We start from the raw sequence: 22,838 nt of genomic DNA on the forward strand, positions 1-22,838 counted from the left end.
TGGATTAGATGATTTACGTTATTTAATATATATTCTTATCCAGAGTAATGACAGTAGGTACATGTATGATGTGGAACATTATGAATCTAAGAAGGGCTACAAAGGTGGCTTCAGAACTTGGTTCATTCTGCTGCTGAAGAGCAGCGGGGCTGTGGGTTGAGAGAGATCTTGCTTGAGCCCTGATCCTCTCTAGCTCTGTGGCCTAAGACAAGTTACTTAAACTGTCTCAGCCTTATTTTCCTAATTTTTTTTTAACATCTTTATTGCGGTATAATTGCTTTACAATGGTGTGTTAGTTTCTGCTTTATAACAAACTGAATCAGTTATACATATACATATGTTCCCATATCTCTTCCCTCTTGCGTCTCCCTCCCTCCCACGCTCCCTATCCCACCCCTGCAGGCGGTCACAAAGCACCGAGCCGATATCCCTGTGCCATGCGGCTGCTTCCCACTAGCTATCTACCTTACGTTTGTTAGTGTATATATGTCCATGCCTCTCTCTCGCCCTGTCACAGCTCACCCTTCCCCCTCCCCATATCCTCAAGTCCATTCTCCAGTAGGTCTGTGTCATTATTCCTGTCTTGCCCCTAGGTTCTTCATGACATTTTTTTTTCTTAAATTCCATATATATGTGTTAGCATACGGTATTTGTCTTTCTCTTTCTGACTTACTTCACTTTGCATGACAGACTCTAGGTCTATCCACCTCATTACAAATAGCTCAATTTCATTTCTTTTTATGGCTGAGTAATATTCCATTGTATATATGTGCCACATCTTCTTTATCCATTCATCCGATGATGGACACTTAGGTTGTTTCCATCTCTGGGCTATTGTAAATAGAGCTGCAATGAACATTTTGGTACATGACTCTTTTTGAATTTTGGTTTTCTCAGGGTATATGCCCAGTAGTGGGATTGCTGGGTACTATGGTAGTTCTATTTGTAGTTTTTTAAGGAACTTCCATACTGTTCTCCATAGTGGCTGGACCAATTCACATCCCCACCAGCAGTGCAAGAGTGTTCCCTTTCCTCCACACCCTCTCCAGCATTTATTGTTTCTAGATATTTTGATGATGGCCATTCTGACTGGTGTGAGATGATATCTCATTGTAGTTTTGATTTGCATTTCTCTAATGATTAATGATGTTGAGCATTCTTTCATGTGTTTGTTGGCAGTCTGTATATCTTCTTTGGAGAAATGTCTATTTAGGTCTTCTGCCCATTTTTGGATTGGGTTGTTTGTTTTTTTGTTATTGAGCTGCATGAGCTGCTTGTAAATTTTGGAAATTAATCCTTTGTCAGTTGCTTCATTTGCAAATATTTTCTCCCATTCTGAGGGTTGTCTTTTGGTCTTGTTTATGGTTGCCTTTGCTGTGCAAAAGCTTTGAAGTTTCATTAGGTCCCATTTGTTTATTTTTATTTCCATTTCTCTAGGAGGTGGGTCAAAAAGGGTCTTGCTGTGATTTATGTCATAGAGTGTTCTGCCTATGTTTTCCTCTAAGGGTTTTATAGTTTCTGGCCTTACATTTAGGTCTTTAATCCATTTTGAGATTATTTTTGTGTATGGTGTTAGGGAGTGATCTAATCTCATACTTTTACATGTACCTGTCCAGTTTTCCCAGCACCACTTATTGAATAGGCTGTCCTTTCTCCACTGTACATTCCTGCCTCCTTTATCAAAGATAAGGTGTCCATATGTGCGTGGGTTTATCTCTGGGCTTTCTATCCTGTTCCATTGATCTATCTATCTGTTTTTGTGACACAATGACCCAAAACCTATGGGATGCAGCAAAAGCAGTTCTAAGAGGGAAGTTTATAGCAATACAAGCCCACCTTAAGAAGCAGGAAACATCTCAAATAAACAACCTAACCTTGCACCTCAAGCAATTAGAGAAAGAAGAACAAAAAACCCCCAAAGTTAGCAGAAGGAAAGAAATCATAAAAATCAGATCAGAAATAAATGAAAAAGAAATGAAGGAAACAATAGCAAAGATCATTAAAACTAAAAGCTGGTTCTTTGAGAAGATAAACAAAATAGATAAACTATTTTCCTAATTTTTAAATGGTGTTGACAATAATGGTAACTCCCTCAAAGCATTTTGAAGTTAAATAAGAGGATCCATTTAAAGCACTTACTAAATTCTTAATCTGTGTGCATTTGAAACATTGAAAAATCTTTGCATAAAGTAATTATGCTGTGAGCCCTTAAGTACCTGCTTGTGAGAAGTTGGGTCATGAAAAATTTCCTGCCTTTTTTTTTCTCCATTTATTCAAAACATTTATTGAATATTGCAAGGTGCAGGGCTAGGTTTTATAAGATACACAAGCATACGCATAAGATGCCATCCCTGGGTTTCAGCGGTTTGCAATTCAGTGAAGGAAGATAAAACAATGTAATTTAAAAAAAAAAAAAAACCCTGCACATAGTAATCTGAGAAACAGAAAGAAAGGCACTGGTGGGAGAGATCAGAGAGTCAGGTTTAAGTCCCATTCTTTTGTTCGTTCTCTGGCCTTGGGTTGGTCTTATTAACTTCTTGGCCTTTGGCTTCCTCACCTAGGACGTGAGAATGTTGGTTTCCAAGATATCAAATTTCCTGTTGGGCCTGAAGTTTCTAAGCCTCAAAGGGTTATTGCTGCCATTCAGACCTATGCTGGAGGTCATTGCCTCTTCAAAAATTCAGGTAATGATTTATGGAGAGAGAGTACAGTTAGGCCTGGTCTTGAAGAATGAGTAAGACTTCTCTGGGCAGAGAAGGGAGAGTGGTCTTAGAAGACATAGGAGCAAAAGTCCAGACGTGGACAATTACAGGACTTATTTGTAGTTAGTTACATCCTAGAATCAGAGGATGGATGTAATCAAGTGATTCAGGCTCAGATTTAACTGAGTTTTATGGAGAAGCTCTCCTTAACAAGCACCAGCCTGGGGATTTCACATGCATTACCTAATTTAACCCTCCAGCAATATGGTGTGACAGATATCATTACCTCTTTTTTTTACAGATGAGGTATGGGTACACATACTGGTGATCACAAAGCCATACAGATAATGCAAGAGTAAAGTAAGTTTTCTGGAGCAAAATATACATCTGGCCCCACATCTTTCCTATAGGCCACTAGCTGTCAGCCTTCTGTATGTGGAAACTGATGTTCAGAGAGGATAAGTGACTTACTCAACGGAACAGAGTGGCTATATATTAATCTGGGATTCAAATTTGGGTTTCCTGAATCTAAGTATGGTGCCTTTGCCACTATGTGATCTTCCTACTAGAAAAACTAAGTGAGGAACCTGGAATGATCGGTAGTGTCCAGACTGGAAATGGCCTTTAAAAGCCACCCAAGGATTTAGATTGTATTCCATGACCAGCTGAAGACTTTGAGCAGGGTGGTGAAAGAATCAACGTGGTACTTTCGGTCTGTTAGAAATGTAGAGACATGGTTAAGGAAGTACAATTTAGGAGTGGTGTTCTAAGGATAGAAGTAGCAAGGCAGGTTCATAATGGAACAAAACAGAAATGGAATGTGAACCATGATATGACTTGATATTCTTAGAGCAAGGAGAGAAAACAATCAAAGATGAGAGGTTCTTGCCCATCCTTTCTTCCTATTTGAAGCATTTGATGTATACAGAGAGTAGTTGAAATCATGTGAATGGTTCAAGGGAAAAAAAGTAAAATCCCACTATGGAAACCATGTTTGTGTCCTACGATTTACCAAATCACAAACTGGCTTCAGAGCTCTCTACGACCTGTCTTCTTAAGCAAAGCAGAGACCCCTTGTTGGTTAAGAAATGTATCAGCCTTTAAGATGGGCTGGGGCTCCAAATTTTAATGCCAAAAAGCTAGATAAGTTTGAAGGAGAAACTATCTTTTTGTGATCTCATCAGTTTCTCTGTTTCAGTGGGCTCTTTTTTGCAATTGCCTATCTGTCAGTGCCCTGATAATACAGTTGCTCTTCTAACTGCAAATGGATATATATATATATATATATATATATATATATATATTTTTTTTTTTTTTTTTTTTTCCTGAGGTAGAACTTCACAAATGCTGCTTTGAATAACTGGAGACTGGCAGATCCAATGGAAAAACAAATACCAAATGTTCAAGATATATCTGACATGGATAATTTGAAGCACTATGCATCTTAGTAATGAGAGGAAAAAGTACTAAACTTCAGTAAATTACTATTATTTTTTTAAAATCTATTGAATATAAAGGTAAATTGAGAATATAAAGTGACTAACCCTTTCTGTTAGCTTCAAATATTATCAATTCAAACTCTGTGTTGAGCAAAAATTGACAAAATTGAAATGATCAGTGTAGTTTTCAGCTTAATTTGAAAAAGTTTATCTACATGTCCATCTTATTAAAAGAGCAAACCTTTCAAAGCATGGTGGAAAGTAGATGACTGCTCTTTTATCTAATGGGATCCTTAATTATAAATGGTTCATATTTGATAAAACTAGAATATACCAAAGCAAAACTGAAGGTAATATAATATAATATAAAATGCAAATATATCTAGTCTATCAGGTCCTTCAAACATAATCTGAGCTGGATTGTGTGTATGTGTCAGAGACCTCTCTTATTTCTCTCAATAACAGAAAGTCCAGACAACATGTGGAAAACTATTGTAATGTGGGAAATTGTACCCAGTATTCAATATGCTATGAATCAATGAAGAGTGGTTTGCTTAAATACTAACAAATATGATGTTAACTTTATTGTGTAGATATTTTAAGGTTAAAAGTTGTCTGGTGTTATTTTCCAATATGAACCCTTAAAATCTGAATGTAAATGGGTTTTTCCTTTTCTTTCTTTTGTTTTTCTTTTTTGGGGGGGTACTGCACTACTTTGCCCTCTGTGAATACCTTTGACTTGAAGAAATAGCAGTCTAGTACAAGGTGCTGCCATGCAGAAGGACTGTGGGCATGGGAGAGATTGAAATTGGTGAGTAATGCGATTGCTTTCTTTATTGCATCACTGCAAAGCGAAGCACTAATCGCAGAGCCAGTCTGTGTGCTTACATAAGCTCCCTGTCGAGGTGGCAGGCCTGATGGGTCCCAGATCCCCCTGCTTTCCAGGTGGGTTACAGTCTGTGCATCCATCTTTTGTGCTCTGCACTTTGATTTGGTAAGAGTTTGAGTTAAAACTTAAAGTTACAGTAATATATTTTAGCCAGAGTTAAATCAGATAAACTTAAATATTCATCTTAATGTGTATCCACTGACTAACTCCAATTTAGCTATTTCTTTTTCTAAAGAATGCTAGGAATCTTTCCAAGCTGTGCACAATTAATCTCATTTGTATTTTTTTCCTACAAGGGACAATGCAAATATATTACATGGACCCCAAACTGTTTTTATCAGAGTAAGAAACACAAGTTTTGGATGATGTGATTTTAATATGATGCATGTGGGAAAAAATATCCCACAGCGACTACTTAGTACCATCTTTTATTTATTTTTTGCCTGGAATCCTGGGTGGGGTGGGTCGTTTTCTTCATGCACTGCTCCCGTTCACATTTTTTCCTTTCTTTAAAATTGCTGAAGCTTAGCTGTTGCTATTTGGTGTTGCTCAACCCTTCTGGTCAGCAATGACTCCCAAGGGTGGAAGACAGCATCCTAAAGTTCTGAAGGAGAAAATTTAATCAGCAAAGTAATCATTTCTGCTGTGATGGAAAAAAAAAAAAAAAGAGGCCAGTGTGAATGACAAAACAGCTGTGGACCACCAAAAAAGTCAACTGGAATTGGAAGGAGGTAGACCTGAAAAAAAAAAAAAATTGCTTGGAACGCATAGCTTTAAAGGGAAAATGAATCAGAAAAGAGTTCTGAAGTGTTAGAATGCACTGCCTAATAACTTTAAATAGTCCATTGAGTCTTCCGGAATTTTTTTTGTTCTTCTTCAAGAATAATCTGCTTACATCGTTAAGACCTCAGCTAAGCTCAGTAACACAAATTACCAGATGTTGTATCCCCTAGTTTTTCCATCAAAAGACCAACCACCAAGCTTGTTGAAAGAGAAAGGTCACTGTCCCTCCCTGGCTATAAAACTATTTTTGCAACTCCTAACAAATGAAACGAGAATACCTTTCAGCTGTCGAAGGAACCTATCTCCCGTTCCTTCGAAGTCTCCCTGTTTGGCTTTGTTATTTTCTAATAATGCACTCATGTGTAAGCTAATAATGTGAACAGAGGGAAAATGAAGAGACTTTAAAAAAAAAAAAAAAGGAAAAAAAGCAGAATGAATTAGGGCAATTGAGGTCGCTCTGTTTCATTTTTGCTGGAAGGATTTTAGCTCTCCTTTTTACCTTATCACTTATTACACAATTTACAATAAAATGAGATGTGATTCCATTCTTATTGTTGGGCTACAGCCTATTGAACATGCATATATAGAATTCATTTCAGATTTAAACACTATCTTAATTATAAACTGAACAAAATGGACAACCTATCGGGTTCCCTAAATTGCATTCTAACAAATAGTTTCATTTTTTTATCACATTTCTACTGATGATATATTGGGTGTAATAATGTTCAAGGAATATTCCTTTTTACGTACTGCCTTAAATGTACCAAAGTATTTCCCATGTGACAACTAATAGTTTGTTACTGACATACAAGCTTGAGAACTTTACACATGTGGCACGCCTCACAATATTTTTCATGATGTTCTACCTAAATAACATTATCAGGAAGTCTTCATATTTTAAAATCACCTACAAATGGCACACATGTTACATAATGAAAACATAATAATTATATTACACATAATTTTTGTAATGTGATTGTTGTTTGTATTTACGATCCACATTTAGAAACTTTTCCAACAAGCCAGGCGCCAAATTGGAACTATTGCAAGAAGTAGTCTCACTGTGTTTTAAAATACAATATACATTTAATAAGAGATTAAATGTGCTTTTAAAGAAAACACATATGTACATGAACCTAAAAAGTTTGTTTACATTTACTTGCTACAAACTGAAAATTGCTGTAAAGTTATGTACATGGTCAGACGTACAGTTTTATAGTTAGTGTAGTTTTTCCAAATATAATCTGAGTTAATATAATAATATAGTTCCTAATCATCAGAATATGATGCTGTGTAATCTATAAAATCATTGATTTATATTAATATGATTTAAAATATAAAATAATAATCATGTTTAGAAAAACTGATATTAGAAATTGTAGAAAATGTACAGTCTCATAATTACACATGTATTTTAACATGCATAGCATTTGGTGAAGAATTTCTAACTTCAAATTACTTAAATGTAATTTTACATATCAAATAAGGAACTCTTTCAATGACAACAGGTGAAGCAAAATAATTAGCACTCTAATGTTAATTGTTTATTAATGTATTAAGTTTACCAAACAGCCTCATTTGCTTACTAGATACTGCTACATTTTTGTATATTACTCAAATACAATTATATATATAAATACACACACCTAACTTTAGATTTTGTTTTCTTCTCTTTAAAGTTCCCATGCAGCATCTAAAGTGTAAACCTGGCCAACGGGTTGTAAAGAATAGAGGCTGGTGTTTTCTGAAATTTGCATCCAGACCGTTAAATAAAGCTATTGTCCTACAGGGCCTTGGAGGCACACTGCTGTCCACCAGGGTCGTCCTGCAGATACTTTTTCTGAACAGTGCAAATGAAAGTCGATTCATTTCTCTCTCTTTTACTTTAAGCAGGGGGTTGTCCAACACACACAGGCGCACACACACACAAATACAATTTTTAGTCATTTTTTTCAATTTAAATGATTTGCTATCACAGTTACTCCATCTTTTATCTCTAAAATAGTTTCAACCCTGTTAATGTGTGCATGTACTTTTTTCTTATCAGCCTCTCAGCAGCATTTGTGATTCATAGCAGCCATCAAAGTGATAATAAACTCATTCACAATACTAACAAACACGGGGCTCCCAGTTATTTACGAGGCAAATTCACTGCAAGGCTGGGCTGCGGAACAGGGGAGAATCAAGATGGTGTTGATTGATAAATTGACAGGTTAATTTACAAGTGGATAATAGGAGTTAGACCCAGAGGGAAAGAGGGAAGGTCTGGAGTCTAGCTTGGTTGCACTGCCATCTGTCTTATGCCCGGAAATCTGCAGGACTACTGGCTGTCAGGATCAAATATATGCACATTCTTCATAACTTAAAGACAAAGACCTCCATTTACTGCTGTTTGATGGGTTTGTTGTCTTGGTTCTTCACACAATTGACCCTCAATATGTCAAAAACAGTGCCACGTCCCAGTATGTTTTATAAGTACCACTTAGAACATGATGTAGAATAAGTTATTCTGCCAGTTTTACAAAATAAACAATGAACAAAATTGTTTTTGAGATGATATTTCACAAATATTAATTGTCATTTGACTGTTGATGGTTGAAATGTATCCTTTCGAGTTTCAGAGACCTCTGGTTTGTTCTTCTTCTAGGGTGTACACCTCTCTCATCCCTCTAAAAAACACACCTTTTTTTTTTCCTATGGTATTAGATGCTGGCTGGTCTAGCTGTTTACAAGGTACGTTAGAAACAAATTGTATGATCATATTAAACATTTGATCATTTCTTTCTCCTAGAGTTTTATTATTGTAAACTTTGAACATATTTGAGAGTTAAAAAATAATATTTACTAAGTACTTTCAAAAACAGAATATTTTAAAAATGTTTTTCTCTTCCAAGGAAACGTATTTTATAGGTCAGCCATTTATAATATTAGTTTTGGAGGAAAAAATCTTGAACAGTCAATATTTTTTAACCTTATAGATCTGGTATCACAGAAAAGTTTCATTGTAAGTTGTCAGGATAGTGCCTCTTTTTTGGGCTAATGCCACTGTTAGATAGCAAATCTGTAACTATTACCACTTTAGAAAGAACCTTTGGTCTTTTAAAATCAGCTGGTTGGAGACTGTTAGCAGCACTTGCAATGCCCAGGGTCTTCCAGACAGCAGGCATTTGGTTCTCCCTTGCCAGCACCTATAATCACGGGGCCTGAAATTCTGAATTCTTGATCTGAACCCTTTCTCACCATATCACCCATTGCAAGTGAACACTGTTCTCAGATTTGAAAGTTCATTTAATGGTTAGCTAATGTTAAAACCACGTAGATTTGACCAAATACTGGGGAGTTCAGCACATTTTGAAAGGAAATTCAAAAAGGCTCAAAAGAGCATGTCTGCTCAGCTTTTGTAATTCATTAAGAAATGCCAACACTAATATTATTTTTAAACAGATTGTCTCCTATTAATCAAGGGATTAAAATGAACTATTAAAACTATGCCTTTATATGAATAACATGATAAAACCCATGGAAAATATCTGATCAAGAATGAATGACAGAAAAATAAAAACAAATAACTGCATGCATGGAATTTTATGGTGTCACAAGGTTAAAAATGTCCCCTTAAAGGGTAAATATCCTTTGAAAAGGAAATGCATTTATGTGTGAATGGGAGTTTGAATGCCTTTTACTGCTTTGTTTAAAAATAGACAATCATCTTTGTAATATTTTTGGCACGTTGTATGTTTTTCAGAAAAAGACTCATAAAAGATCACAATATGTTTATATTTATGAATGCTAATTTTTCTTGATGTAGTAACTGCTTTGTTAAAAGTGTGTCAGAAAAGTGTCTAAGTAATTTTTAAACTTTATAATATACAGAGTAAACCTGTATATATAGACTAAAGCAAAGTATTTAATTTTCAGAGGACTATTTAAATCTTACATTTTATGTTCTCTATATAGAGACTTAGTGACAAGGAAAATGTTATATAAAATAGAGAAATAATAGTTTATAGAAATGTGTGATTTTATACCTTATTTTATAGAAAATTTAATAGAAGATAAATGTGTTCAAAATTCAGTCTAATATTAGTTTTCTCCTATCTATAAATTGCAACGGTAAAACTATCAGAGTTATAAAGCCATAATCTCCAATATGTTATGTTTTCATAACTTAAAATATATAAGTTAACTTTCTAGAGATTTATTTTAGTTAATATTTTTAAAAGCCCATGATCCCACTGTGATGTAACTGGATTGATTTTAATCACAAGCATGTTGATAGAGGAAAGACTAAAAACCCAATGCAAGAAGGGGCAGGTACAGAATATTTTGTGTGTTTATAATTTTGAATTCTTTCTAATAAGGCACACTCCCCTCTTTGCAAGCTAAAGAGAGGTTTTCTGCCTTTTTCTCCCTTCAGGTACTAAAAGAAATTCTGAAACAAACAAAACAAAACAAAACAAAAACAACAAAAAAAGATACCAGATCTAATATCCCACCCAATTTCTGAGTTAAGCCGGTGACAGGTATGTTTTGAAGCAAGACTATTTAGACACATTGATTTTTGTTGTCATTTTCTTCTTATTTCATATGTCACATCAAGGCTTGGAAATTAGATGAATGTAAGAAGGGTCTGCTGATCACTGCTCCTCAGAAGGAATTTTCAAAGTCAGCTAGCTGTGCTTGATAAAACTGGCCCTGCACAGAGCTCCACTCTGCCTACAGGGAAGTTTAGGCGAACTCAACTTTTGCCACTTCACTCATATTACTAAGATTCCTGGTTGTCAAGAAGGCATCTATTTAACTGAAGTCTGGTAAATCTCAAAAGTAAAGCATTAAGGAAAAGAAAAATCCTTGAATCATCTTTTCCCCTCTCACTTCAAAGTCCTTTGAAATGAACGTGCAAGTCCAGTTCTGGTAAACAAATTTTATAAAGTAAGTCATGCAGGTAATGCTTTCCTCAATTGTATGCTTCCAGAATGAAACATTGACATCCAATCTTTGTGTTTTTAAGAGTTTGTAATAATAAATAGAAATCAATGCTGCAGACTGAAAAATGCATCAATTATGTTTCTTTTATCTTACGGAGTTTTTCCATGTTATGTCTATCTGTCCCCCTGAACATTTTTTCACATTGTAAAACGTACTGTAGTCTAATTGGCAACATAGATTCTGAGTGCTGATTGAGCCTAAATTTTACTTGACAGAAATTTTAAAATGGCTTTATTTTATGTGAAATATAAAAAAGCTCATGGTCCTTGAGTTTGAATAGGAAGATTATTTTTTGGTGTGTATCATACTTTATTTCAGAACAGGTATGAAAAATTTTAAAATAAATTAAGAAAAGTCCTATATAACCATTTGTCCAGGAAAGGAGCAAAGAAAAAAAAGTGACCAAAATAGTTGAAATATAATAAGTGAAGTGGCTAAATATCAAAAAGTTTAAAACTGAAAATATTTAGAAAAAAAGTGGTTTATTTCAATCCACTACAGAAATATGCTCCCTCTATACCTCTCATTCACTGCAAAAAGGGACAGTTTCACAACAGACTGGTGAAGTTGCAGAGGAAGCTGGTTCTGAGCTCTGAGGGTGGGTACTCTGCATAGTTTTGAAGCAGACGGGATTCAGGGTTCCTGGACAGGGTTCCTGTGGATTTAATGGCCAGAATCTCAGTGATGAAACATTGCATGGAGATCTGGAGAGGAGGAAAGGATCATGAATGTCATCCTAGTGTAACAGAGAGATTTCCTTTTCATAGCATTTACAATTCCTTTCCTGCCTGTGGTCGATCTGGAGTCTTTAGGAAATTTTATTTGAGCCCACGGGGAGAGAGTGCTTCCTAAGCTGCAATTTCCTATGATTTGAAATACGGCATCTGCAGGCCTCCCGTGTAGGATCACTCCGGGGGGAGGGGGGAAAAGCAAAACAGGGTTTATCTTCAGTAAAACTTGGCTGAATACCCCATCATTTTTAACTCAAATTCCCCTTACCAATATATTTTCCTTTAAAAATATGTCCATGTAATTGTATGGATGTTTTTGGACAGTGGTATATTAGACTATGTTAATCGTTTATTAACATGATATTTTTAGCCTAAATGAAATATTTCTCCTAGTCATGTTATTTGAAATATTGAACTAAATTAGTAGAGGAGAATGTTAATGTATTAATATAAATGAACATTTATGAAAACTAGGATTGAGGTCAAAACAGTAAATCAGAGAACAAATAAAAAAAATTACAAAGAATATCCTGGAGTAAGTAAATCAGATAAATTTAAAATTCGAAGCATGGGTGATCCTGTAATCCTCCCTTCTCCCCAGTCTTTACAGAGGAGGAAGCTAAGACCCAGAAAGATAAAATGAGGTCTGAAATCCTCATGGGTAGTTCTTGCCAAAGCAGTGGCCAGGATCCAGGTCTGGGGATTCTCAGACTAGCTTGATTCCCACATCAGCCTGCTGGGGACAGTTCCCGTGGCTGTATAATTATAGTGGCTAGAAGGAGCAAAGAAATGTCAGCTTGCCACCGAATCTCAGTTTTTGCATCTTGAAAATGGAGGCAATTTCACTGTCTTTTATTTCTAAACGTTGAAAACAATGTTTTCAAATTTTAACTGAACATTGAATTCATGGAGAAAAAAACAAGAGAAGAATAATTAGATCTGATATAATTTATGATGAATGATGATTCTTTCATCTATCAGTAGGAATACATGGTGGGAATGCAGGTTGACCATGGCAATTATCATCCTAGAGCATATATTTGCAAAGTTATGGGATAATTATGGCCTACCATCTCTCTCACACATTCACACACACACACACACACCCCACAATCATGTGGGTTCTTCTTAAAAAGATCCTTCTGCCATGTAACTATTTTGAATTTCTTCAAATAGTACTAGAGTTTGTGGAATAAGGGCCACTTCTTGGTGAATTCTCAGGATGTTTGAATCTGTTCAGAGAATGAGGCAGTGTGTGTGTGTGTGTGTGTGTGTGTGTGTGTGTGTGTGTGCGCGTGCGTGTTTTGAGAAAAGAGGGTGGTAGGATGGCCATTGGACAGTTGAGAAAGGAACCAGCAAGTAGGTGGAATGAAATGAGAAGAGATTTAGAATAGTTCAATATAAGTTTTTAAAATACTTCTTAAAATTGGTATAGGGTCAATAGATAGAGTCATGATAAAAATACCCGTGAAACTGGGATTGAGTTTAAGTCACGTGTAATCCCAAGAACAACTGGAAGACAGAAACTTCTGTGCATGATTGGGCTGCTCTGGTAGGACTAGGTGGCCCCATGGTTCAAGAAGTAAATGGGTTCCATTAAAATGTCACCCAACGTGTAGTCAAAGTTATGTATTGATATTATTCATGGTGTTTTTCTGTAGCTCTGTTTGGTGATGGTGGTAATGATAAGGAAGATGATATCCTTGTTATGTTCTAAGCACTTTGTGATTTTGTTATCAGTTTGGATTCTCCAGAGAAACAGAATCAGTAGGAGTGAAAAATGTTTTATTACGTGGAGTCGGCTCATGTGATGCTGGAGACTGAGAAGTCCCACAGTCTGAAAGCTGGGGACCTAGGGAAGCTGGTGGTGTAATTCAGTCCAAGTCCAAAGGGTCAGAGGAGATGAGATGAGGTGTCCCAGCTCAAGCAGGCAAGCAAGAAGCTAAAAGGAGTGAATTCTGCCTTCTTCTATCTTTTGTTCTATTCAAGCCCCCAGTGGATTCAATGATGCCCACCCACACTGGGGAGGGCAATCTACTTTACTGTGTACACCAATTCAAATGCTAGTCTCATCTGAAAACACTGTCACAGACATAACCAGAAACAATGTTTAATCTGGGTACCCCATAGCCAGTCAAGTAGACACATAAAATGAACCGTCACACATTTCATCTTCACCATTTGTGATAGATTCTATTACCATTGACATTCCATAAATGAGCACATAGACCTTGAAGACATTGGATAAGTTACCCAAAGTCACCAAATGAGTAAGTGATGGCAGTGAAATTCAAACCCAGGGATCTGGTCTACAGACAAATGCTTAATCCTACAAAATACTCTCTCTGTCAGTGAAACAGAGATTTTTCTTTTTTTCTAATTATGGATTATTAGCAAAGAGAACTATGCTTTTGGCAAATTGCCAGGAAACCCTTTGTCTAATTGGCATGAGGTAAATTTAACTAGATAGTTTCCAGAATTGTTCACCTGATATTCTCTTCTCCCAACCTCATATCCTGCATTTTACTTACATTTTTACATTGTCTACCCCCACCCCACCCTCTGCTCCATGATAAGGTTAGGGAAGGAAACAGTTTATATTTCTTGATTTGGTTTGTTTCTTATTTATTTATTTCCTTATTTATTATTTTTTATTTATTTTTATTTTTTGGCCGTGCCACGTGGCTTGTGGGATCTTAGTTCCCAGACCAGGGATTGAACCTGTGACTTCAGTAGTGAAAGCATGGAGTCCTAACCACTGGACTGTCAGGGAATTCCTTTGGTATATTTCTTGATGAATTCCTCAGGATATATTTTTCTATTTGTTGTGACCACTAGAAAACTCAGAACTAAGTTTTGTGTCCATTTGCTATAGTTTTTTTCTCAGACAGCTCTTGATAAATAATGATGTGTGTTTTGGAAGATATTAACGTCTATGTAGGTAAATTTTTTTCTACCTCCAGTCCTCTGTGGAAGGAAGAGACATGGTTGAAGAAATATTTAAATAAATGAACTTCAAAATACCCAGGAAAATATTCCAAGAAGTGAGTTGGGAAACTGACAGTATTTTTAACCCACTTCTTTCTGAGGACAGCTAGCTCATGAATCTATAAAATGTAAATGTCACATTCTGTTTTCTAATTATAATAATAATACATATCCATGATAGAAAATCTCACCACACAAAGGGAATCACCACTAATACAGATATCCTTTCATAAATCTATAGCTAATAAAAATCAGTAATCATATATTATTGTGTGCATGTGTGTGTGTGTGTGTGTGTGTGTGTATACGAACTACATTCGAGATCATTCTATGGTACTATTTTATAATGTGATTTTTTTCCATATAACAGTGTATTTTGAATATTTCCCACATCTTTATGTATTCTTCCAATTGTTTTCAAAGAATCTCACAAAGGGATTCACTTCACTGCTGGCCTCCTATAAGTAGGAGTTCACACTGTGCATTTAAATATTTATTTACATGTAGTACCATAATCCATGCAATCTTGCATAGATCCCCCTATGTAATTAAGTTCATGGACTATTATTGGGGGGATTATTTCTATTTCCCAGCAAATCTGAGAGTATCTTGAATAGAGAACATGCATTCTTATACAATAATTATATCAATAATTTCAAACACAGTTTGCAAGACTCCTTACCTGAATTGCTGTCACGCCTTTGGCCATAGGGGCATCTGAGACAAGAGCTGTGCTTTATTCTCAGCTTTCATGGGACTCCAAAAGAAACAATCTCTGAGTTGAGGAGAAACCATTTAGCTGAACTGCAGTCTAATCCCACCACTCCCTTGGCCCTGCTGCCAGTACTGAAGGCTCACATTCCAATCTTCTCACTTCCCAGCCTTTAGAGAATAGATGCTACATGCATAATAATGGTAACCTGCTCATTCTCTCCTCCCACCCAAGACATACAAGCATCTCAGGAGCTCACTCTTATGTCCCTGGAGAAGATGACCTTTTATTTACTTTAGTATAAGTTAACTTTAGAACTCTGTTCTTTTTACTGGTCTTCCAATTCTTTCTAGAAAGTTGCTTCCCATTCCCATTGAGTTTCTCCAATGGTCTCTCAGCCCACTCCAATCTCAAATGTCACTCCTCTCCATATTAAATTCTTGTTTTACACTTTCCATATCTTTTGATCATCTTTTATTAGGAAGTGTGTATGTTGGGAAGATAGGTTAACAGAGTTACTTCCACACCAGCCAGTTGACAGTGAATCAGAGTTGAAGTTGAAATTTCACCAAGAACAATTGAGAAATATGATTAAAGTAAGATTGATTAGCGCAAAATATTTCTGGAGCATAGCTATTACCTTAGAGTGTTTACATATGCCTAATACAGCCAACGATTTTCTAAGAAGCTCAAAGTAGGTGTTATGGCATATTTTTTTTTTTTGAGAGCACTGGACGTAATTAGAAGTGTGTAGAAAAACCGTATTTGACTTGTAAAGGGATCGTGATTTGGGGGAGAGGGATACAGCCTCATAAAAACTTAAATAAAAATTTGGAATGCTACAATGATTGCCCTTCAGAGGCAACAAAATCCTGATTAGTATATTTAACACTTAGTTCACAACTTGGTTCTCCAAGAAACTTCTCCATCTTATATTGTGTCATCCTTGGTCTCTTCTGCTTCAGGTCAGGATCTGTCAACACCTAAACGTAGTCCTGATGCCTTGTTCTCACACACATGGCTCTATTGTTCACAGATCCTTCTGATTAAATGACTTTGTTTATCAAGAACTAGGCTGTGTTTCATCTTCTATAATCACATGTCTCCTGGGATGCACCCACTACTGTGCTTATACCCTGAAGGTACTGGCATCATAGGGATTTTGTCCTTAAACCTCATCTAACTCACGGTAACCATGTTTTTTAGTACTTGAATTCAATTTTCAAATGGAATCTGACACGGAACCTCAATATAAATGATGATAAAAGAAGGTCAATAAGGGATTTTTCAACCCATGCCTACTTAGACTCTCTCTTGACCTATTCCATTTTTTTTTTGTGACTCCAGCAGCACAGGAATAGAACCATATGTATGGTTCTGTTGATAACACCTTGAGAATGACTGATCTCATGTAACCTCCTAATTTTAGGGGGAAAACTGAGTGTCAGAGAGATTAAGCTATAGAACCAGGGTGAAACACCAATTACTAGATAAAGCTGAGTCTAGAGGTCAGGTCTCCTGACACTGCCCATTAGGCCTTTCTTTTTAACAGGTGCAAAACAATGAGACTAAATAGGAAAAATAGAAAACATTGCCCCAGGATGTTGAGAAAAGTTTTATTTTCAAGGTCCATGTAGACACAGGAACATTTGGTGCTGAGGGTTTTATTCACGTCTCCACACTTCTTCATTTCCCTATTTTCTCTCCACTCTCTGAACTTACTTAAGAATCATATTAGTGGTCTTTGAGATCCATAGACAGATAGATGGCTCTGTTGGATACTAAATACCATTAGTGTTCATTTAGGACTCTACTATTAATATCATTTTGATGATAGACACTAGCCTAATAAGAATATCAATCATATAGATTAGATTCTTTTTTAAAAAAAAAATAAGAATGGCGTCAAATCTCAAAATGTTGCCTATGTGGATTGTATGGTATCTCTTCTCTGAATCTCAGGACAGAGAGAACCGAACAGAAGTAGAGCAACCCTCCTCTGAAATACTCTCTGGAATATTGAGAGGAGGGTTAACACTTTGAAATTTAATAGGACTGGTAAACAGCAGCTTGTTAGAGTTAAATGCTATTTCTACTTGGGAAAAAACAGTGGAGATAATGAAGATTTCCGGAGTTTCTTGTTATGTCACTCTGTGTTTTTTGCAAGGTAGATGATTAATAATGGTTAGTAGTAGAATGAGGGTGGTGGGCTGTCTTCTGTCCCAGGATGCCTGATCTTGGGGCAGGAGGTGGAAGTTGGTAGACTACTTTCTGACAATTCTATTCAAAGCTCATTGTAATTTACTTAGGTTTCATGTGGACAAGAAAAAACATGTCAGAGAGAGACACACAATTGAAATATTGAATCATAGAATATTGCACATGAGCTAGCTCTGGGGCAAATGGTTTTAGATTGCAAGGAAAATTGGTGAGTGACGTAAACATGGAGGGCACCTGCCTGGCTATCGTTTGTGATTTCTTTTCAGCTGAAGCAGAAGGGGAGATTTAGCCATTGTTTGTTGTGGCAGAAAATCATCTCTGATTGTTTGCGGGGTAGAGGATTGGAGTCAAGCAGATACAACAAATCTCGAAAGAGAAATCCTGACCTGCGTCGTGTGGAGCTGTGTTTGCCTGATGAATCTGTTATAACACCATCTACCCTTACTCCAAGGTAAGGCTTTTTCAAATCAAGAAAAACAAAAGTAAATATTAGAACTAAGTCCTAGCAAGTTTGAAAGTAGCCCAGCTACACGAAGCTACAGGAAGTGTATTTTATTAGAAATGCTTCTTAAAGATAACTGGAGATAACTTGGCTTTTTCCTGTCTCATCTTATCCCCCAAGACAAACTAAGAGTTAACTCTTACTAGTGCAAAGGTGTCATATTCAGCATGGAGCAAACCCTCGGATCCTGTGGTGTTCATCATGGAACTCTAAACCTGACACATATGAGATGAGGCAGAGTCCTTAAATAGCATTGACCTTGATGTCATGTAGGCCTGGGTCCAGATTCTCTTCTTCTCTCCTCACATACAAGCTGTGTGACCTTAGACATTTTACTCAGTTTTTATTTTTCCATTTCTTTAGCTGAAAGTGGGGATAACTGTACTAGATTCATAGAGCTGGCATGGCGATTATAAAACTTTAAATGAAATAAATACGTATGAAGCTGTCAGTAATGGTAGCCATGTTTACTATATTGCTTGCCCCCCAAATTGTCTCTCTTGTGATGGCTTTCTGGCTATGGCCCCATTTCTAATTTACTTTAAGTTCCTAAGTTTGGAGTTACTTTGTCCCTTTAGACAACAATTTTAGGATTTTTTTTTTTCTCCAGAAGGACTCAATAGGGAATAACCTAGAGTATCTGGATGAAGTATGAGTCCTTTCTCATATCTGCTCTGATGATTCCCAGATTCTATGCCAAGGAACATCTTGAAAAGCAAAGACCCTGCTGTGGGCTCTCCTAACTGTTGGAATTCTAGGGGAATTCTGTAGTTTACTGAAACTTTAGACATCACTAATCTATAAAATGAGTAACTTCAAGGTCCAACTTGTAAGCTAAAATCCTCAGTTGTAAATCAAGAAAATATAATAATAAACTATTAACCTGTTAAATTACCATTATGGAATCAAGTTTTCTCCTCCTTAATGAAGTCATTTCTAAGTATGGTACAACACTTTGTCTCCAGGTAGCCTGAGTTTTAGGAACATTGTAAACTTGTATTTTTAATTTGCATCCCCATATGCAGTCTATCAACATGTCAATTCTTTCAAGACTTCCTTCAAAATACAGCCCCAATCTACCCACTTCTCCCCAGCAGCATAGGTGATGTCCTTCTAGACTAGTAAAGTCACCTTCAACTTTGGTTACACGTTTTTACTCCTACCTTTGTACAATATTACTCTTCCCAGAGCAGAAGTAAATAATCTTTAAAATAGAAATTAGATTTTGTCACTCCCAGTCATAAAGATTTTGATATTTTATTGCATTTAATGATGTCTAAATCCATTACTGTGTCTACGGAGCTTCATATAATCTTTCTTTCTGCTTACCTCATCTCCAATTCTTCCTAACTAACAATCTTCCCTAACACAGTGAACCCTTTGTTTTCTCAACACACCAAGTTCCTGTTGGTTTCATAACTTTGTTTTGCACCTCCCTCTGGAAAAGGCATGCTTTCTTCTCATCTGCCTAAATATCACATCTCAGAGACTGGTTTCTGGAATACCTTATCAAAAATAAGTACCCTATTACTTTGTTTTGGTTTCTTTATATGGTTTATCACAGTGGTCCCCAACCTTTTTTGGCACAGGGACTGGTTTCATGGAAGACAATTTTTCCACCGACTGCAGGACGGGGGGATGGTTTTGGGATGATTCAAGCGCATTACCTTTATTGTGCACTTTATTTCTATTATTATTACATCTTAATATATAACGAAATAATTATACAATTCAATATAATGCAGAATCAGTGGGAGCCCTGAGCTTGTTTTCCTGCAACTAGATGGTCCCATCTGGGGGTGATGGGAGACAGTGACACCCGAGGTGTGTTGCTTATGTCCACTCTACTCCGTAATCTTGTTTTGGTTGCTGTCACTGCAGAAAACCCTGCTTCACAAAGATAGGATGTTGGAAATGGAAGCAGGCTTTTCAGTGCTTTTGTGGCAATCTCAGGATATTCCGCTTTGACTTTAATCCAGAACGTATGGAGATTTGAAGTTGTCTCAAACATACTTTTCAGGCCACTCTCATTTGCGATCTCAAGAAGTTGATCCTCTTCTAGCACGGACAAAGTCGATTCACCTGGCTTATTCACAAATGGGTCGCAGATCCATTCCTTCCCAGTTCGGGGGTCTTTTGTGGTTGGGAAGTAATGCTCAAACTCTTGAAAGCCGAGATAGGTGATCATGCACCAGCTGGGAGAAAGAAGGCCCTGGCTCAGACTCTTTCAAAATCTCTGCTAATGTTTGAAACATGTCAAAAATTCCAGTGTTCACTCGTCACCCCTGTAATTCCAGTTTGGCTTTGAATGCAGCCACTTTATCGGCCTAATTGAACACAGTTGTCATTCTCCCCTGAAGGGACAGATTGTCATTGAGCGGGTTGAATATGTCACACAAGTAAGCAAGTTTTGCGACCCATTCTGTGTCACTGAAATGTGCTGCCAGCGGTGACTGTTTTTCTAAAAGAAATCTCTGGAGCGGCTCTCACAACTCAAGAACTCTGGCCAGTGATCTACCTTTAGAAAAGCCATCTCACTTCTGTGTACAGGAGAAGACATGTGTACTCTGCATCTATCTCCTCACAGAGCTGCGTGAACAGACGTGAGTTAAGGGCATGTACTTTAATGTGGTTGATAATTTTAATCACATCCTGCAAAACGTTGTTAAGTTCAGGTGACATTTTTTGGCTAGCCAGTATTTCTTTATGGATGACTCACATTCAGAAGTGACCTCTTTGACCCGAGCAGTGAAACCACAAAGCCGTCCAGTCACGGCAGCCACTCCATCCATGCATATACCGACACAAAGTGACCAATTCAGTTTTCCTGATATGTAATCATTCAAAGACTTGAATAGTTCTGCAGCTGTGGTGTTGGTTGGCAACAAAAGTGCACATAATATATCCTCATGCATATCCTCCTGAAAAATATATCACACAAAAACAAGCATTGTTGCCTTGTTGTCAGCATTGGCAGACTTAACCTGGATTACATATCATGGTGACTCATTAATCCTCTCTAACAATTGTGCATCAATATCCTCTGCTATTTCATCAATTCGTCTAGTTATGGTGCTAGCCAAAAGAGGAACATGTGCCACCTTTTGAACTGCAGCCTCTCCTAAAAGTTCACGACCAATATCCTTAGCAGTAGGCAGAATCAACACTTCACCAATAGTAAAGGGCTCAGCTTTAGCAATGTGGTTAGCCATTATGAATGATGCTCTCAGTGCAGACACATTCGATGAAGAGGTGGCCTTCAATAATTGCTTCTGTTCTTCATGTTCACTTATTTTTCTTTTGAAAAACTCCCAAGGCTTGTCTTTTAATGCAGGGTGCTTGGTCTCCATGTGACGAAGCAGTTTTGAAGGTTTCATGGCTTCGTTGGATAGCCAGTTGCCACATATACAAAGCAGTCTTGGAGAATGTGAATCACCTGTTGCAATAAACCTGTAATATAAGTAGGAATCTTGGTATTTTCTTTTAAATGCAGCTTTCTTTTTGCTAGCAGTCTTAGAGTTTTCATCATTGGGTCTTTCCCCCTTTTCAAAGAAGCTCTCCAGCGATATTTGTTTTTTACTCATTTTGGCTAGGGTTAGCTTGTGGGCTTACCAAAACTGAGACAAGTGAGCAGTGTGGGAAAGAGGCATGAATGCAAGTGGTAAATAAAATAATGGGCAGGCCATGGGAAGACTAAAATAAGTGTCAGATTCTGACTTAAAGCCTGCCACCAGATGCAGCTTAATTGTCAATTGCCACTCACTGATAGAGTTTTGATATGAATCTGCAAGCAATTAATTTATTATGGTCTCTGTGCAGTCAAACCTCTCTGCTAATGATAATCTGTATTTGCAGCCACTCCCCAGCACTAGCATCACCATCTCAGCTCCACCTCAGATCATCAGGCGTTAGATTCTCATAAGGAGGGTGCAACCTACATCCTCTCATGCACAGTACACAGTAGGGTTAGTGCTCCTGTGAGAATCTAATGCCGCCACTGATCTGACAGGAGACGGAGCTCAGGCAGTAATGCCAGAGATGGGGAGAAGCTGTAAATACAAATGAAGCTTTGCTCGCCTGCCACTCACCTCCTGTTGTGCGGCCTGGTTCCTAACAGGCTGCGGACCGGCACCAGTCCATGACGGGGGGTTGGGGATCTCTGGCTTATCACATTTAAGTTTCTTTAATGGTTAATGTATTGTTCAAGTTTTTATTATTTTCATATAATTACAAACGTGATAGGATCCAGGGAAGGCAGTGGAGTGGCCAGAGTCAGTGGTGTGCTCACCCTTTTCTGTGGGGGTCAGCTGCAGGCGCCTGTGCAGTGACAGAGGCCAGTTGCAAAACACATGTGGTGTTGGGGGGCCAGGGCAAACAGCAAAGGCTGAAGCTGACTGTGGCCACACTGGAAGCTTTAGGGACCCTGCCTGTCAGTATGCACCAAGAGTATGTGGCTGTTGTTCATGCCATAGGCACATGTCAGCGAAGACTGGTGTCAAGAGTCAAGTTAAGGGTGTGCATATATACAAATGGAAAGGCTCCCTTTAGGTGAACACAGTAATGCAGGCTAATGATAGGACAAAGGGTCAAATCCAGGCCCATAGGCAGCTGTGTGGCACTGGCTGTGGTATGTACTTCTGTGACTGGAGGATCTCACCATGGGTACAGGGCAGTGGAAGCCAATGATGAGGCTTGGGGCATGCAGGTGCACATCTGGTGGGACTAGTTGTTGGTGAGTGCAGTGGTGCATGTCAGTGACAGGAGATAGGGCCAAATCTAGGCCCACAATCAGCTATCTGGGCCTTGGCTATCTGTGTGCACTTCCATGGCTACAGGATCTTAATGAGGGTGTGCATGTGGCAATGGAGGCTGGTGATGGG

General features: G+C 37.5%; 1 long non-coding RNA gene across 1 annotated transcript in view; it reads left to right on the forward strand.

Moving 5' to 3' along the window:
* Positions 1 to 1,293: 1,293 nt before the first annotated feature.
* The window catches only part of LOC125963421 (uncharacterized), a 134,992-nt gene continuing 113,447 nt past the window's right edge, over positions 1,294 to 22,838 (forward strand). The window contains exon 1 of the long non-coding RNA XR_007475384.1: positions 1,294 to 1,402. This is a non-coding gene — a long non-coding RNA (uncharacterized LOC125963421). The remainder of the gene's footprint in view (positions 1,403 to 22,838) is intronic.

Source organism: Orcinus orca, chromosome 2 (genome assembly GCF_937001465.1).
Source record: "Orcinus orca chromosome 2, mOrcOrc1.1, whole genome shotgun sequence".
Classification (NCBI taxonomy): Eukaryota; Metazoa; Chordata; class Mammalia; order Artiodactyla; family Delphinidae; genus Orcinus; species Orcinus orca.